The sequence below is a fragment of the Anomalospiza imberbis genome, chromosome 8 (genome assembly GCF_031753505.1).
Source record: "Anomalospiza imberbis isolate Cuckoo-Finch-1a 21T00152 chromosome 8, ASM3175350v1, whole genome shotgun sequence".
Classification (NCBI taxonomy): Eukaryota; Metazoa; Chordata; class Aves; order Passeriformes; family Viduidae; genus Anomalospiza; species Anomalospiza imberbis.
Genome location: NC_089688.1, coordinates 24,676,262 through 24,695,630, shown reverse-complemented (window position 1 = coordinate 24,695,630; position 19,369 = coordinate 24,676,262). Strand labels below are relative to the sequence as shown.

Sequence of the window (19,369 nt, the reverse complement as noted above, 5' to 3'; positions counted from 1 at the left end):
CCCCAGAGCTGGGGTCTGGGAATTAAAAGCCAGCCAACCAACCAACCAACCAACCAACCAAAAAAAAAAAATAAAAAAAAAAAAAAACACAAAAAAAAAAACCACCAAACCAAAAAAAACCCCTGAAGATTAGCTCCTTTTACTATTTAAAAAATGCATGTGTTAAATCATCTGAAGGTTGGGTTGTTTCTGTGTATGTTATCAGGGTTTTTTGATTGGTTTCAAATCAATACAATACAGTACCTGGTAAAATCTTATTCTTTGTCCCACCTGAGTACAGCAAAGGTAAGGCAGACAGGCAAGGTGTATTCCACAGCTCTGAAAATGTCCCATTTATCACATGAAAAATCACCTCTTGTTTTTATGCTCCAGGTATATTTAAATACAGTAATGCCAGTGTTGCTTCCAATCTCCACGTGGATTACAAAGGGGACAGCAACAGGCACAGCCCCATTACTTGAGGCTGTGAGTTGTTTTGGGGCACACATCCCAGAAAGATGGCTGCATTGCTTCATAACTGAACCATCCCCCTTGAGCTGTCTGCAAGCCAGGCTTAAACCTACGCTACAGTTTTCCACAGCCAAAAGTTTGCTGTCAGATGAGCCATACCGGTTCATGACAAAATTGCTGTGACATTATGGCTTTAATAGGCACTGGCAATGCAATCATGGATACTATATTTAACAAACACTTGTGTGGCTTAGAAAAGAGGAAAAACTTTAAATACCTACGTAGCAAGTGAGAGTATATGTTTGTAGTCTTTTGGTGTAAAGAAGTTTTGAAAGCAGAAATTAGCTGGTAAAGACTATCAAGAGGATGCCTGCAGAATTGAAAGAAAGTAAGAATGGCAAAGAACCAGGGGCTTTGGCCTTTTTCTGCATTCTCTATTTATTAACCACGTTATGACATTGTAGAAAAGAAATAACTGTGCCCAGGACACAAAGAGTTATGCAGTAATTTAGGAAATGCTCTTCCTTCAGGTATTATGTCCCTTTCTTCCAGACACTGCAATCCCAGCCATCCTTTGTAAAAAAAGAAAAATAAATTTAAAGGCTCTGAAATGATACTATCAGAAAAGTAATGTGTTTTTTTTTTTTTCTGTAGATTTCTGAAACCAAACCCCAGATCCCCAGCTCAAAGGGAATTTAAAAAAGGCAATGGTTTTACACCATTATTTGACACTAGCAAGTTTCAATCAAAGACAATTGAAGCTCCAGGCCAATATTGCACTGAACCCAGGGCCATGTCTATCACTGAGAACAAAATACTGTTTACAAAGGGGAAAAGTTCCCACAAATCACAGTCTAGACACACTAGATTTTCTAGCTGTCTAGACAAATAGGACCATCCCCGTGCCAATATTAATAAACCTTCACACATTCCAGTAAACACTTAGTAGCTCCACCTCTCTGTCAATCATTTTTAGCCCCTAATGAGAATGCTTTTAACTGTTGATATTTGACTGTTAACACCAATTCCCTTAACTCAATGTTCCTTTGCCAAGCAAGCAGCTTCAGTCTGGCCATTATGCATGGTAGAAATCTAAATTTTCCATTATCAGTGACTGCATTTATATTTGACGACTAAAGGATTAAAAAAGCTTAGGGAGAAAATATTCTTGGTAGCTGATTTGAATAAGGAAAAGTATTAACCCTGGCAAGCAGATATTGAGTTGAAAATAAGGCAATTAGAGAGAAACTAATTTTTTTTTATAACACAAATTTAACAGAATTAAGTCTATACCACTCCACACATTAACAACATTCTTGCATTTGCCAAGAAACAATAAAAAAACCCCACCAGACTTTAATTGCTCTAATCTGTTTCTAATGGCAGTGAATGTGTCCCTAAATATCAGTGGTCTTGTACCAGAGAAATTACAATTGTGCAGTCAGATAGTTTCATAAACAAGTATTTGTACAATGAATCTATTATATACCTCCTCTCTCTAAAAAGCAAGGAGGCTATGCTTCTTGATATAATTAGATAATAATATAACATTTAAATAACTTCTCAATTGCTTATTTGGGTACAAACATGCTGACTTAAATCTGATTAAGCAATTATGAACAAATTTTCTGTTATTTTGACCAGTCTATTAGCCATCTAATTTGGTTCCTGAGGGTAGTAGATAAAAAATAACAACTAAAGCTATTTTAACTCCATAGCTGGGATACAGCAGCAGACTACCAATTACACTCAGAAGATGAATTACCAGTAGGTTTCATCTTCCTTAAATAAATACCAATTTAAGTCAAGTAGGTCTGAAAATCACTTCATGCTGAGGGGTAACTGTATTGCTACCTTTAATGGAAAATTAGCAGTGGGCTAGAAGATCTGTGAAAGAGCTGAGGACATTTTCTGTTTTCACTAGATGAGGGCTCAGCTGATTCAAGCATAGTGTAGGTAAGCTGAAAGGAGCAGAGAAAATTTGGAGCAGGAGTCCAACAGCTTCTGCATTGTCAATGAGAACAGGACTTTATTTAATATTCACATCCATTTCTGCCAGACTTGACTTTTCAAATTTCACAAAAAATTAAGGGCATAACAATAAAATGATAATGCATTTGAAATTACATTTTCTCAGTACCCAAAAAATCTGTTCATTCAGAGAAGTAATTGCCCATTTATTGCAGGACTATTTATATTGTTAATTGCATCTTGTTATAGGTTAAATACAGTTGCTTTGGATTTAACTTTATGATTTAAATGCAATCATGTAATAGACTTAGTTGTAAGAAACATATAATTACTACACAGGCTGGGAAGCTGGATTAGCATTGCAACATAAATAAAAGAGACTTTACTGCTCCTGATATTAACACTGAGCAAACACTTAAATTGCTGACAAATTTTTGCTTGTTCCTTTGGTCATTATATGAATGGTTGTGGACATTTTCTTCAGTATGGAAAATGAAGATTTCATGTCACAAGAGCCATAAATGGCCAGGTAATGGGAAGCCATTAGCAGCCTGCTCACCACATAAATCCAGCCTGTGGAGCAAAACCAGCCTGCACTGAGATCACAGCTGCTCTCCACCTTGCAGACCACTCTTCTAACCTTTTTCTTCACAAGACCCATTTATCCTTAGATACCTCCCCTTCTCCCTAAGGATTCAAGTTTGGTAAAATGTAGTGGCTACTGGCCTAGAGGTGGACTAGAAGCTGCTGTTGTTCCCTGCTGGCTTCCTGGTTCAATATTGCCTCCAAGGTGGAGCAGTCACTTCACCAAAACACCTTTCTGCTCTGAACCAAAATGCTCATAAAGACACTTGGCACTGGGCTGTCTGTCCACACTCCTGTTCCCCCTCTGGAATACCAGTTCCTACCCCACTGAGCCTTGTTCTTGAGGGTTACAGCCCTTTTAACCTGTATTCCTGGTTATTTAATACCACTGGGCTGTAAATAGCAGTAGCCAAAATAACACAGATAATCAATTACCTGTCCCCAAACAAGCTATTAATTAAATTAATATCTCCCTGTTGTTCCAGTACTGCCCATTGACTTTGAGAAAATAAAACTGGATGTATCAAGCTCACTTCAGCTCCCGTGTCACGTAGATAATTTAATCAAGGCAAGCAGAAAATCTTATTCATTTATCACAAAAATAAAGATGTGATCCCTTGAATATAACATGACTGAAATTGCTGGATTCAGATAGAAGTAAAATCAAACATCTCTAGCCCACTGGCAAAAAAAAAAAAAAAAAAAATCCAGCAGCAGAACAGCAGCCTGTCAAGTTTTATTTGTAGATAAATGGAATAGGTATAATAAATGTGAATTGCGACAAAAGGGGATTATGTGAGAACAAATAAAGTATCATTAGGTCTGCAAAATGTTTTACAGATGTCTTTTCTCCCTGGCTACCATGAGCTAATTTCTAATTGTCTGAGTTTTGGCAACCCCACCCCTTGGGGGCTCTAATCTCAATGGTTTAGGACAGTAAAATATACAAGTTTTGTGAAAAAACACATTTTGCATGGTTTAGACTTAGTAGGGGGAGGGGGTAGGCTGATCTATCATACGTGGAAATAAATAGGAACAGACAAAATTTGAAACCACCTTAACACATATTTTGGGAAAACAGTGGCTGCTGCAAATATTTGCAATTCAAATCTCAGCAATTTTCATCTCTTTTCATGAAAAGTCCTTCCAGCTTGTTTCGAAGGTTTAGTTATATATTAAAAGGGAGACTTTTTTTACTGGGGTAAGCTGTCTTTCAGATATTTCTGACTCAAGCACAAATCCATTTACCTTTCACAGGTTGTTTTGTAGTTCTTTTTGTGGTGTTCCTTAATTAATAAACAAAGCCTACTGCATTTAAGACAGCCTGTTTTTCACTCAGCTTTATTGCCTTTGATTACTGCTTTGAGACTTCATCAACTTACCAAGTGTAGGTCTGTGAAAAATACTATGAAACTATAATCAGAAAAGCCAAAATGTTTAGGAGAAGTTAATAAAAAGCTCCAGCCCAAATTATGGCAGTTTCGGGATGTCAGTTTGCTCTTGTCCCACACTGGAACATTTGTCTTTCAAACACTCTTTCAGATATTTTCATGAGCCTTATTTATGTTGGAAGATCTAAAACATTACAAGAAAAGTAATGTATGCAGCTCTTCTTCTACCCAAAAAGGAATTTCTGGAGGTGCAGAGGGAACAGTAGGACAGCAAAGTGCTGCATCACTTGAACAAGATGCTTGGTTGCTCTCTTGCTCTCTGAGGCAGGGATGCTGGCCTGCCAATGGATAATGCACTTTCCCAACATGCAAAAGTCATTTTTAATGGCAAAGTGTTTAAGCAAGGACTGAAGGACATATCTAAGCCTTACCTCACCTGAGCAGTCAGAAGCAAAGCTGCAATATGATTTTAGTTTTACAGGCAGAATCCTGGGTGGAGAGGGACACTAATTTTTTAGAAAGCAATATTTTCCCCCAGTTGACTCCTTTTATATTAATTGATAAATTGGAATTTGCTAAGCTTGAATACTAACCTCCTGAAAACACTTCATTCCAGAAGATTAGACTGAAAACAAAACGAGAAGCAAGTTGAACAGGAACCAGGTATTAGAGTAAGGAGGATCATTGACATACTTTCTGAGGAAAGCTGGGTACGGGCATTTCCAGGGGAGCTGGAAAGTGGTCAGTGGTGCTGTGCCCTGCTCATCACCTTCTGAGCAATTCCAGCTTGTGGAGGGTTGCTTTCAACTTTGAGCCAAACAGGAGTTGAAGAAGGATGCTGAGAGCCATGTTGCACTGCCTCTCTGTAGTTGCCTTAAAAAAGAGGGATGCAGAGCAAAGGCAAATAAACACACCAAACACTATAGAGAGGACACAGGATTTGTCCTGTGCCTGCTATTCTCTCCTTCCTTGTCACAGAGGTAACAAGTGAGGCAGAGCAGGAATAACCACCTCTTTTCCAGATACGCTAGAAGATATCTTCAGGCAATTCTACAAACTCTCCAGAGCACATTCCAATATCATGCCTGTTGTCTCTTTCCACTACAAAGAACATAATTGTCAACATTTTGCAAGTATGGGAAAATTTTTTTTTCTGTGCTAGAGAACCAAAACAGGAGTGACATTCACAAGGACTTACCAAATGTGTCATGCAGATCATCTCATTTTATGAGTTCTTCCCTCAAAATACACAAAGACATGAATACTAATACAGCATGATTTTGTTTCTTTGACTAGCAATTAAAAAAAATGTGGCACAGCTAAATTATATCCAACAGTCATATTTCAGACCTAAAAAGACTTTCCAAAATCCTATTGATTTAAGACATACTCATTGATATCACAATATTAATATTTCCCAGCTGTAAATGGCATGGATCTGTAAGTGAAGCAGAGAAAGGCTGATCCAGATTCTCAAAAACTCTTTATCCTACATTTGATCAGTCAAGTCAGAATTAGGTATGGCTTCATAAACTATCCATGCATTCAGGTCTTCATTACACCAGCATGGAAAGTTTTACTGGTAAAAGCAAAACAAAGCTGTTGAAAAAGACCAAAGATTGATCTGTACCTCTCCAGTGGGTTGTCTCTAAGTGATTTTTCACTTCAGGCACATAAAGGGTATAGGTACAGTGAGTGCCTAGGGCCCTCCAGGCACCCCAGGCAGTGGAGGGAAAGTGTATAGCAGAAACAATAGTTCCTCTTATGGAATGTGTTCTTTCATTATTTGCTGAATATGAAAAGGTTGCTTTTAATACCTGCTGCCCTTTTCTGAGCAGAGCTGTGGACCTCCTCTGGGCTGATAATGACTTCAGTACTCTCACAGCTTATTCCTTCTCAGACATTCAAGACAGAAAGTCCTATTTTCAGCAATTTCAGAAAGAGTGATCTGAGACTACAGCAGTGAGAAATGACTCAATTACTCAGACCTCTTAGGGAACACATGCTAAGCAAATGTACCTATCTTATTTAAAAAACCCACCTTGAAGTTCAATGAAAACCAGAGAAATTATATTACTTTCCTTGGAAATCTCCTCTCTTTTGAATATAGGCATATATCAATTGATAATAATGCGAATTATGTGTATGTACACAAAGTGGAAGAACAAAACAATAAATATTTACTGTCAATCCATGTACTTTCAGAGCAAAAATAATAATATTTATACACACATATATAGATACAATTTGAAATAGTTTTTTTCTTTTAAATGCCTGGATAACATCTTCCTGCTACATTTGAAGGCCAAAAAAGTGCTTTGATCACAACAGTACTTTTGGTAAGAATATGTGAGCTTCTGTAGCAGCATGAATCCAAGAAACACCAAAAAGTCAAAACAAAATCCTTTCACTTGATAATAAGTGATATCTAAATCATACAAGTTGCAAGTTTCCTACCCACTGTGAAATGACAGCCACAGTTCTGAGGAAGGAAAACAATCCTTGGCACAACACACGTTTTCTAACCACCCCAGTCTAACTCAGAAGTCTTTGGAGAATTGGTTGGAGGATCAAAGAGTATTTTGCAAAAATTTCCCAGGACATTTAATCTGCTTCAAATCTTTTTTTTTCTTGAAGAGACATCAACAGGATTTAGTCTCAAAAAAGTGATTTGGATGCTAAAGATTTCTGCAAGCTGTCACTTTTTTTATTATTTGACTTGGTGATGAACTGAACTGAAATCCACCATGACTAAGGAGAATACAAGTCTCTGCATCACCCCAGGAAAAGAGCAAGGAATGAATTGTCAAAGTGATTCCCTAAATGCATCCAGTCTTGTAATACTGAATTTATTACCTGGTCTTGAAACAGACCTTCTCACTCTTGCAGACCTCACCGGCTCCTGGGACTGCAGGAAGATGGTACAGCTCTTTACCTTGTCTCAAGGGGAAGCCAATTCAAAGTGAATTGTCTCCTTTATATCCAAAACAGTCAAAGCAGAAAGAATAACCCCTCTTCATCTATCACTCAGCCATAGATAGGATGACACAGCCCCTTCCTTTTCTTCATCTCTGCAACCCAAATAAATAAGAATCAGAGGGTGAAGTCTGCTGTGAACAGGTGAGGGTGGAACTGTCAAATACAAATGTATCTGCATGGAAGGATGTACTGGATTTGAAAGTGCCTTCTGTACAGAAGGAAAACAAGGAGCTTTGGCCAAAATAAAAAATGTATTCACCCTGCTCATACAGCATTTTTCCATAATCAACATTGAATCCTTTACAGTGGTTCAGATTGATATGAATACCTTAAAAACAAGGGAAACAGTGACAGGAGAGAGTCCCTACTCACAGATCCATAGAAGATCAGTAAGGTCATACTCAGCAGGATGGAAATGCAGAGAAATAATCTAGAAACCTTTGCTAACAACAGAAGTGGGGTTAGCCCACTTCAACCCCCTGTTCAGAAGAAAAAGAAGGAGAAAAAGAAGGAAAAAAAAAAAAGAAAAAAACATCAAACCCCACCATTTTTTGGAAAAGAGAAGCAAGTGATTCCTGGCTTGGTTCCTCACACTGCTCTTTGCATCAGAGCACTTGAGGAAGACATTTTTAGTTCCTCTGCCAAACAAGGCAATGAAAACATATTGTCAGTGTTGGTCAAAAATTCTGGGAAGTGCAATATGCTTCTAAAGCATGTGTAATTCTCAGGCTTTGGAAAGAAAATAATGTTTTGAAATAAAAAGACAGTATTTTCCTTGAAAATCATCCCTTTTTTCTCGGCTTCCTTAGTGTTTTTCTTTTTAAGCAGGAAATAAAGAAAAGTGAGAGAAAAAATATTTTGAAAATTTGTTTTCACCTCAGCCAATATCGCCCCACTTTGAAAAACACATCAGAGTATTTTAGAAGGGGGTAACATCATTAGTTTTCTTTAGTCAGTATTCTCCCACTTCATATGCCATTTTATGCCTACATTGCCCAACTGTTACAGAAGCTGGAATTGATTTTGATTTGTGCAGTGAGTTTTCCAAGCCAGAATTATTTTTTTTTTCAATGAAGGAGATAAATCCCTGATATCTCAGTGAAATAAAAAATACACAGTGGATTTTGATAAACATAGGAATGACCTTTGGTAAAGACTTCCAGATGTACACAAATTTAAGAATATTATACACACATTCCCAAAATATACAAGTAACAACAGAAACTCAACTGAGTCAGTGATCCAACAAAACGTTCTTTTGCCAGTTAAATGTGACTGGAAATTATTGATGTAGGAAAATCCAGCATAGCTTAGTTTGACAATTAAATGTTAGGAAAAAAAAATTTCATTGCAAACTTAGTTCAAGGAGACGATGTTCTCCTTCAGAGACACCCACTAATAGAACAGATTCAGATACCTTCTCTTTAAGCTGTAGAAACTATCCAATCTGTCTATAACAATTGACACTGCACCACTGCAGAACACAAACTTGTAGATGGTGGCAACTCCCATGATTTCTTAATCTGTTGGGGATCTAAACAGAAAATTCTGTATTAAGTTTTTTTGTGGGCAGAGGGGAGCACTACTGAGATTTAAGAGACTATCATATAAGGAAAGAAAGAAAAGGCCATTTATTATAAAGACAGCCCTCATAAAATGGGAACACTTAGTTGCTATGAACTGGCAAAAAAGAAACCCCAACCCAAAGCACAACATTAATTTGCAAAAAATTGCAATTGTAATCTTGAGTGTAAACTACCACCTGCTCAAATCTGAGAGCTTGAGGTGACAAGAGCAGTCCCCACTAATGCACAAGGGCAGGAATGCACCATTGCTGTAGAGTGTGTTTAAGCATCAGAAAATATTGATGGTATCGGAGAAATGGGTTAAGTGCTGCAGCTTGCTCCATACAGGAAAACTTCAGAAGCCTCCATGGCATGAAGTGTGAAGTCCTGGCAAAATCCACGGAGCTCCTGACCACTTTGGAGCAGCCCCTTCGGCAGGTTACACAAGCACTGGCTTCCCTTCCCACACCTCCTCAACCTGCAGAGCCCGTGGATGCCCCAGGTGTCTGACACGGGAACCGAATCACGGCCACAGCCTTGTCACTTCGCATCACACACAGGACACACCACCAAAGGCAGCTACACCGACATTTCAAGCATGATCAGAAACATACACTGATGAGTAGGATAAAAATACTGCTGCAAAATAATGGACTCCTGCTGTTACTTAAAGAGCAGAAGCCTTTATGTTCAAAGCAAAAAGCACTGATCCCATAAAAGAGCTTTTGTTCCCACAACTTGATGGGGGTCGATGCTTAACAAACAGTGCAGCAAGTTGCACATTTATACAGACTTTTCCAAACCACAGAATCATGGAATATCCTGAGCTGCAAGGATCGTCCAGTCCAGCTCAGGGCCCTGCTCAGCACCATCCCCAAGAACCATAAAGTGAGAGTTTTGCCCAAATGCTTCTTGAATTCTGTCAGTCTTGGTGCTGTACCCACTTCCCCAGGCCTGTTCCATTGCCCAGCCACCCTCTGGTGAAGAATCTTTTTCTAACATCCAAGCCAAACCTCCCCTGACAAAATTTCAGGCCATTCACTGGTCACCAAACCTGTCTGAGGGAGTTGTTCTTTCAGATTTTAGGTACATGCAACCTTGGTGATTTTTAAAGAACTTCTTCATGTCTAGACTCTAAAATTTGTATGAAGAGTGACCTAATTATCTGGCAACCTTTCAGACTGAGGCAGAGCTTACTCTTTAATTATTTTTTCTAAGACTGTCATTCATTTTCATTCCAAGTCCAATGGGAATATCCAAAACCTCTGTATTTTCCGTGCAGTCTGTATTTTCAGTCTACTTCTAATCCAGTTCTGAATTTCATTTACATCCAACATAACATTATAATTTCTTTTTTCACCTTTATTAGACCAGACAAGTAGAAGTTATTTACATCAGTAGACAAAATACTCATCTCTATTCTGCTAAAATATGGAGCATTTTTGTCTTTCCAGTAAATAGACATGGTCAATTTTGCTTTAACATTAAAGGAGTATTCTTTCCACTGGAAGGAAACTGCTGAAAATTGTCCCAGTGCATTTCCTTCAGGCATCTGTTAAGCTAATTACTGCTTAAGCTTAAAGTCCTGTATTTTTTTCCCTACTTTCAGGGATGCTGGTGAAAAAAATGCTAAAGAAAAGTTCTTGTTTATTTGTTTTAACATAATGACGGTTGTGACAAACTCTTTATTGTTTGATTATTTTCTGGTTGAAAAAGCCACAGAATTGGGATTGCTAAATTTTAATTTCTCAGCAGCTTATAGCTGAATGCAAATTTTAATTGGCTGCTTGGTGTTTTAGAGCAATAGATTAATCTTTGTGAATAATCTTAACTGGTATGTTTTAGTGATCCAAGTAATTTACTTGCATAATTTATTTCTTTGTATTTGAAGGAAAAGTCCATATAAATGTCTTTATGTGAAATTGCCATGTAGCACAAAAATTGCAGGCAAACTTCTGCCTTCAGAAATTGATCTTCTAGAAGATTTGGGATCACAAGAGAATACTTTTTTAAAAAGTCTGTGTTTCTTCCCTCTTCAATAAAATTGACTTTTACTTAAAGAACAGTGTTTAAAAGATTACAAGCCAACTATCAAACACAAGAGGAATCTAAAGAAGACACATAAAGGCTGAGGTTGGGGTTCGGTCCTGCTCTCCCTTGTTTCTGTGCCCATTTTCCCAGGGACACTGCGCCTGTCCAGGAGTCACCTCGGAGCCCAGAGCACAGCACAGCCCCCACAGCCCCCACAGCCCCAGGCTGAGCCTGGCCCAAACACTGAGCTCCCACCAGCAAAGCCCTGCCAGGCCCATAACCCGGGCTCCCGAGTCACAGTCAGTGCTGGAAGGAGGAGCAGCCCCAGGGAGAATCATCCTCCTCTGCCTCTGTGTTCCTCACCACCCCTCCCCATCTCAGAGGCCAGGAGAAGCTTGTGATCTCAAATGTCAGGAATACTTAGCTGGCTATTTTATTGGCATTCTACTGCAATTTAAAAAATCTACCTGTGCTCTCTCTCCTTAGGTCTTTGGTGTAAGAGCTTTCAGGGCACATTGCTGAACCTGTGGATAAAGAGGAATCACCATGGATGGCTTTTGCCTGACGCAGGCACCTGAGAAGGAAACTGCAAATGACAAATGCTGATCTGGCTAAGCACGAGTCCTTTGTTGCATAAATCAACTTCATGCTGTTTATCCAGTCAGTATAAAAATTCACTTACAGATTTTATTTCTTTAACTGCACATTTTATTCTGCTTAGTGAATAGTAATCTGCCTGACCTTATGTGTACTCTGCAAATGCGGGCAAGGAAATGGTCTTAGTAACATGACAAAAAAAGAATATAGCTCTCTCTCCACTCCTTGAAAACATGTTCACTAAGAGCATCCCCACTGCTGGCAGATTTCATTAGTGCCAAAGAGGATATATTAACTTTTGCATTTCTGCATCCCACCTGAGAAACCAGTTTTCCAGATGTCATAATCACAGAATATTAAAAGCAAATAAAAATCCAAACAACTATTTCCAAAGCTTAAGAATTTAGTCAGAAACCCCATTAATTTAAATGGCTAATCTATTTCAAATACTAAAATCTACACCTTTTTAGCTTGGTCTCAGTCCTCGAGTTGATTTGTACAGTAAGTAATTCATTTTCATTATTTTCTCAGTAATGTTTATTTCTGTGTTTTCTGCACTACTTTTAAGACTCCACTATCATTAAGGTAAGTGATAAAAAGAGCCTGTGAAAAGCAAAAAAACCCACAATCCTTGGCAGGTAGAAGAGAGTGAAGAAAAGTTCTCAGATTGTATCAGAGCAGATTTTCAAAGTGCCCAGCAAACATCAGCTTGCAGCATTTGCAAATGCCACATCTGGTCACCTATTTCCAGGCCTAATTGGGAGTCACTTGGGATACTGAGATGTGGATATTAAAATGTTTTTGAAGTTTGTTGTGTATTTCTGCTTAAAAACAGCTGCGTCAGCTTACAAAGCCAGCATTTGCATACTGTTGAGTATGTGGAAAGCCACTCTTTCCAGTTCATCTGGAAGGGTTCTAAAAACAAATCCTATGTGAATGTTGTGGCTGCACATTCTGCCAGTGTTTAGGAGGCAGGAGGCTGTCACTTCACTTTATACCACATCTAATCGATGCTCAGACAAGAATTAAAATGGTTATAGTTTGCTCTTAAAAAGACATGGCTGGGTAGATAACTTTGATCTTGAAGTCTGCTTAGTCCTGGCAAGGAACGCTGTTATAAACATCCTGTTTTGGAATTCAAAACAATATATACCTTTTTTTTTTGAGTGATCACCATCTCCCTCTTTTACTCCCTGCCCAATCAGACAAGAACCAGCCCTGTCACACTCCAAAGTCTGGTTTCTTAACAAAACTTGCAGCTATGCAAGAAAAATCTGTGGGATAGTTTCATTTAAACAAGTTTCAAACCACTTGTGAAATGCAAATGCAAAGTACCACAGTAAGCAATGCTAAATACAGACTGATCCTTCTTCCCCAAAAATACCAGAAAGTAACTGCTGCATCCTTTTGTACAGGCAGATATGAGGGAAGTGCTGGAGTGAAGACAGCCCATCAGAGCCTCTCTGACTTCATTACTGCAATGGCTTTAGTCCACAGCAGCAGGGTCACTGCACTCAGTCCAGCTGGGGGATTTTGCAGCAGCCAAGCCAAGGTGAAGCACAGGTAGCCCAAAGCAAATGTTTTGTGTTTCAGCTTCATAGCACTCTTGAATGTTTCCAAGCCCATTCAGCAAGAACTCCCTCTGATCATCTCCCTATTCCTCTGCAAAACCTGCCTTTTGATCACATGCATTTTCCAGGCAATCGCAGTGGAGCATAGGTGATATGGGGTAGAGGGAGAGAAAGAAGGACCAGAGAGAGAACAAGTGAATAAATCTAAGATGTAATTCCTTGTGAAATGCTGTATATTTGTCTCTTCTCATCCCTCCTATTTCCTTTAGCTTCTACAATCAGAATTCAGTTAAGCCTTGTGGAACAATTATTAACTTTACAGATTAAGATTTTCCAGTGCCAAGCACAGGATATGAAAGTAATTGGTGCTTTTGGAACAACACCTAGACAAAAACTTGTATTGATAGAATAAAGCGCACTTTCAAATTCCATCAGTTCTTTTTATGGAAATGTTACACATGGAATTGTTGTACAAGACAATCTATTCTTTTTAATCTCCAACTCTAAACTTGCAATTGCATTTTCATATATGGAGACTCAAGGGACATTCTGTTTCACATGTAGTCAATAAATTGTTTGAGGCATGGGCAATGTCTTTTGCTCTCCTTGTATTGCAGTCAGCTGTACAAGGTTCAGAGCTACAGCTTTTGCAAACACCATGACAAAATATCAGACCAGTGAACGTCTTGCTTGAGAGTTAACAAATCCAGTCAGGAATCAGACCAAGCAGGCAATTAGGAAAAGTTTCTAAGGGCAGCCATGTCCCTACCCTGGCAGAAACAGGGAACCCTGCATTAAAAGCAGCTTGCAAATCTACAACGTATAAAGTAGTTGTGAATATTTCCTTTGACTAATCCTGTGATACGATGACAGCATTTGCTCATTTGAGCATAACATGACACTTCAGATCTGCACCCCTAAGCAGAGCAGGAGGTTGGCATATCAGTCTCACCCAGCAAACATCTGAATAACTAAGGAGACACAGCTCATCACTGCACAGATCACCGTTTGGAAACAAAAATCAGTCTTTTCTGCTCAGTCCATGCTATTTTCTAAACAACACTGATGAGTGAATTAAACATCAAAGTAATGAAATATCCACTGAAAATGCTAAATAATGTCCAAATTCAGCAACATGTTATAGCCAACTGCATGACTACCGAGTGTGCAGTTCCTGAAAGAAGTATTAATAAATATTGTAGGCTTTCTCCAAAGAATCTTTTTCCATCATAGTGGTATGACCATGTTCCCAGAGCAATTTATGACCAGAGTCTTTAGGTTATCACTTCCACTCATCCTGTAATTGCACCTCAGCCTCCAGTGCAGAATTGTACCTGTAAGCCTTCACAGGCTGTTCAATCCATGTGCCACGAGCTGCGAGGCTCTCAAGAGCTGGCAAGGGCTTTACCCTTTCACACACATGGGAGCAAGGGACAGGTTTTTCCTGAAACTGAGGAAAGCTTGAGTGGGAGAACAAGCAGCAGCATAAAAGAAGCTGAGACAGCTCCAGAGGCTCAGTCAAAGCAGGCAGCATACTGCATGCAGCAACATTTAAAAGGATTTTGAGAAATAGCTGCAGTTTCAGCTACCACATCAACTGAATAGCCCCCTACACAGCCCTAAACCACATGAAATAAAACATTTTTCTTACAGAATGCCAGGAAAAGAGCTGAAACAACTATCAGAGTGAGGGTACATCTTCCTTAGCCATTACTTTTGTAGCGTCAATACTTTTCTGACACAAATCTCCTTCCTGTCTACTTCTGAAGTGCTTTAGTTTGTGCTTTGCCTGACCCCAGCTGGATCTTCCTCAGAGAAACCCCCATGGAAGCTACACACCAGCAAACCTAACAGTCAGGCAAAGACCATGACTGCAATATCCCATATCCCAGTTTGCAAAATCAGGCTTTGAAATAAGATTACCAGCCTAGCTCTAGGTAGCACAAATGATCACTAGGGATGACAGGACCTTGAACTGTACTGCTTTGCTCTAAAACAAAGCAGTACAAATGGATTGCTATTGCAGATATACCCTGGGGATGCTACAGGAAAATACTTCACAACAATTATTTGATGCTGCAGAAATTACTCCTGAGGGCTGCTCTCAGACCTGTGTCTGCAGCACAGCCCTCCAGTATTGTCCTGCTTTTCTGATCTCCTGCACTAACATTCCTGTTAAGCCTTTTAATGTTGAACTTATGTTTCTGGCTAAGAGCTTTTGACTTTTTCTTTCAAACTAGAAGAGTAAATATTAGCATTCCAAGATTTAAAAAAAAAAAAATTAACTGTAGATATGGAAATCTACACTACAAACCCATCTTGCTCTTCCACCAAGTGACCCCAGGAAGCTCTGCATTCTGGAACTGATGTCCAGAGAAACAGAGCTTAGAGACAAATGTCTAAATGCAAGAGCTTCTAGAGGAAGTCATGATTTTGCTTCAGATCAGGGCAGATGGAATCATAAAATGCATCTCTTCAGTCAGTCTCTTAGATAACCTTTTTATCCTCAAAATAAAGTCAGATTTTTTTTTCGGGGGGGGTGTTATTTTCACTTTTCCCCCACACTGTCTGATCTAAAACCAAATCAGATTTCCAAAGACAAACTGATTCTTTTCTATGGCCTAAATGCCTTAAAATTTCATTTCCCCACCCACAATAAACTCTACACATCCTAACTCAATAACTGAAACTTGATTTTCAAAGAAAGGGGAATATACAGCATGTTAAACTCTTAAAGAAATAGCTCCTAAATTTAGAGCTTCTATAATAATTTTTTTTCATTCTAAAAGTAGTCTAAAAACAATAGCCAAAGCATACGTCCTTGTTTTAGCAGGATTGGATGAGAAAAGAGGAACTAGATCCCTCACACCATAAAAAAAAAACCCAAATCAAACCAAAAAAAAAAAAAAAAAAAAAAAAAAAAGAGAAAAATCTGTTTGAAGAGAGCTTTAGTGTCCCCGATTTTTTGCTTACTAAGAGAGTGAGTCTGGGACACATCCATCCTTCCCTGTCATTGTGCTTCCAGGAAGAGCAGCTCAGTTCTTTCATTAACACTACAGCTTATTCACCTCTTTTCCTCTCTGAAATTTGATATATTTACACACAATTATTTTTTCCAATCAAAATAACCACTTAGAACTGCTCACTCAGAATTCAGTCACATACACAAAAAGAAAACAGGTCAGTATTTCAGTATTTATGTACCTATGTTACTGCAGCACCTGTGACTAATAATCAAAAACTAGACCCCTCCCTTGCACTAGCTGGTGCAAACACCCAAAACCAGAGTGTGTTCTTGTCCCCAAGGGTCTGCAAACTAAATGTCAGACAGGAGACAGCAGCTGGGAAATACAGTGGAAAGTACATGTGCACCACAGAAAGGCTTCCTTAAGGCACAGAAAACATGTCTGCTAATCATTTTCTGAGCAGCATGGAACAAAATTAGATCACTCCTTCTCAAGACACAAGGAGGTGGCTCTCTCCTGCAAAACCATTGTTCACCTTTCCTGAGGATAACCACCTGGGCCAGTGATAATGGAACGGTTGTGTACATACAGGTAGTAATAAACTGCTGCAGGAAGGCAGAAATGACTACATTTCAGGGCTAGAAATGCCCACCTCTACTTAAAAATTGGCAGGTTCTTGCCATCGTGTCAGGCTCCCCTTCCAGTCTCACCCCCCATCCTGCTGCTCCCTCCAAGCCCAGCTCCTATCACAAGGCTAAGCAGGGAGTGGGCAAGGGATGTTTAGGTTCAGGATGGCTCATTAAGCCAGGGCGGAAATTACAGAAACTTGCATGACAGCATAAAGGAGGATTTTATGGTGTGTTGATTCTTGCATTGGAAAAAGGTACTGATCAAGAGCTGTGGAACAGGAAATCTTGCTTTAAGTGCAATGGATGTAATATCAAGTGCAATTTTCTTGGAGAAAATATGGAGGATTGTATATTAAAACCATTTTCTAGAAGTCTTCTCTTTCTGCCTTTTAACTCACCCACATCATCCATTGCTATCCAGGAATAGAGTGAACTTTGTTTCTCTGAGCCTTCAAGTGGAGAATTTGCCTTTTTCCTTTTAACTCATCTTTCCCAAATATTTTGTACGCTTACCTGATGAAAAGGTTATCAAAGGTGAATTTACAGAGAGCCTGATTGAATCAGCTTTCCAGGTACACCTCACATGAAAAACATCTCATTACAATAGCAGTGACCACTTCCACACAGGAAAGAAAGGCTCCCGTTTCAAGCTGAGTTGTGGAAAGCATGTCCATGTCTTAAACAGCTGTACACAACCACTACTGCACAGAAACCAACAGTCCAGGCAACAGCACATTGATCTTTTCTTCCTGCTTAAAATACAGCACCTCAAAACACATGTTTTGGGTGCAGCAATACCAGGCACCGGTGAGCCAATCCTCAGAGAGAAATGTATCATTTCCCACAGGGGGTATATTCAGGGAGGTTAAGATGAAAAATGTACAGAGGAGAAAGTGAAGGACCAAACTCAATCTCTACCTATAGCAGAGAGTAAGGCAAGTAGAAATAACACTCCTTAAGATTGCTTCCTCATCATTCATTGCAATAAAATCTCTTTTGAGGGGGAAATTATTCTAGCTTCTTTGAGCTATGACTGTGAATGTGTAAGTGGCATCTCTGTGCATTTCTTTCACAGCCCTAATTCTCGAGATAATTTATCATTTTTTGAAGATTTAGTGGTACTCAATAGTATTGGTAAGACTGTTTATGAATCTCAGAATAAATTGAAACTCAAGCTTACAAACAACAATAAGTGATCAGACAGTCCCTTGACGCTGCACAAAACTACAAATGTTCCTTTTCAGGAATAATTCTTTCCTATCAAACCCACTTGCTTACCCTTACCTATCTTCTTTAGAACCTCAGATTTCTAACAGACATAAATCTTTCTTGCAATATAAATTTACAAGCAATTATCTTGGTACCTATCATGCTTACTTACTCACTTTCTCCTTTCTTCCTTTCCTCCCACAGCTGTAACCAAGCACAAAAAGCCTTAACTAACTGAAACTTACAGCCTCTCAATTCCCATAACACGCTGGAACACCAAGCATGAAACCTATATAAGTCTGCTTTCTTAAGTGCTTTATCATTTTTAGTGACAAAGTTGTTTTGTAAGGGAAGGGTATATGCTAGTTTGGAGTTAAGATATCAGCAAGTCTTGTGGGTTCTTTTAAAATTCAATACTTCAGACTAGTGAGAAGGGAGTGAGCTAAGGGATGGTGGAAAGCAACAGTACAAGTTGCTTTTTAGCTCAGCTGTAAGATGTTAAGAGATGAAAAGCTCAACCTTGATTTTAGGGTAACAAGTGGTTTTATAAATAAGTCTCAATTAATTTTGAGAATCTTGTGGTTTAGGCTAGAACCTACCTATATACTGGTTACTACAGGGAGGTCTTTCCTAGCAGCAGAGTAATCTAGAGTCTTTAGAGATTCCCTCTGCTGCCTACTCTCCTCTAAGGTCCTAATATATTGCTACAAGAGAGAGGGTGGGCTGGGCTTCTCACAGTTTCCTATAAGGAGAATGTCAATATTCATAGTGAAGGTGCACCTGTGGTTGTTCAAGAACTGGTATTTATAATTTAGAAAAGAGTCTCTATGTTTAGGGAATTAAAATGTTCATCACAGCTTATTTCTACTGGTGCTTCTTATTAGGTTTTTCTCTTCTTGCAGTTTCTATTTGCAAAAGGAGTCCCACAATCTTTGTCAGGAATATTGCTCCCTGTGGAGGGGTTGAGGTCTGGTTTTCAAGCCTAGCAGGTACATGAGACAAAATGCTCTGCCTTTTACTCTTGCTAGTGTCTGGCTGAACCTGACAGAACCCTGGGAATCTTCATGGTATTTCCTGTATTATGTAGCTTCAAGGACATGAGAGCATATGCTGGAAGAGAGAGACTGGATAATACCCATTTTCTCTGGGTTTGAGCTCAAGAGTTTCTGCAGCTCATCTTGTGTGTTTAGGTTTGGTAGATGTCCACATAATTCTCCATTTTCATGACTACTTCACAGCAAAAACCTTAATGTGGGACAGAAATAATGAGCCAAGCAACCATAATTTTTGTCACATATGTGCCACTTAGTAGGGATGGATCACTTATGACCAGGTTGGAGGAATATTTAGAGGAATAGGAGGGTAGACCAACAAACAGAAATCCACAACTGTGGATCCACAGCTATACAGACACAACTTCTGTCT

At 39.0% G+C, this 19,369-nt stretch overlaps 1 long non-coding RNA gene across 1 annotated transcript in view; it reads right to left on the bottom strand.

Annotated features, from left to right (window-relative positions):
- LOC137478274 (uncharacterized) overlaps positions 1 to 18,150 on the bottom strand; it is a 77,739-nt gene extending 59,589 nt beyond the window's left edge. The window contains exon 1 of the long non-coding RNA XR_011001483.1: positions 18,113 to 18,150. This is a non-coding gene — a long non-coding RNA (uncharacterized lncRNA). The remainder of the gene's footprint in view (positions 1 to 18,112) is intronic.
- Positions 18,151 to 19,369: the final 1,219 nt, after the last annotated feature.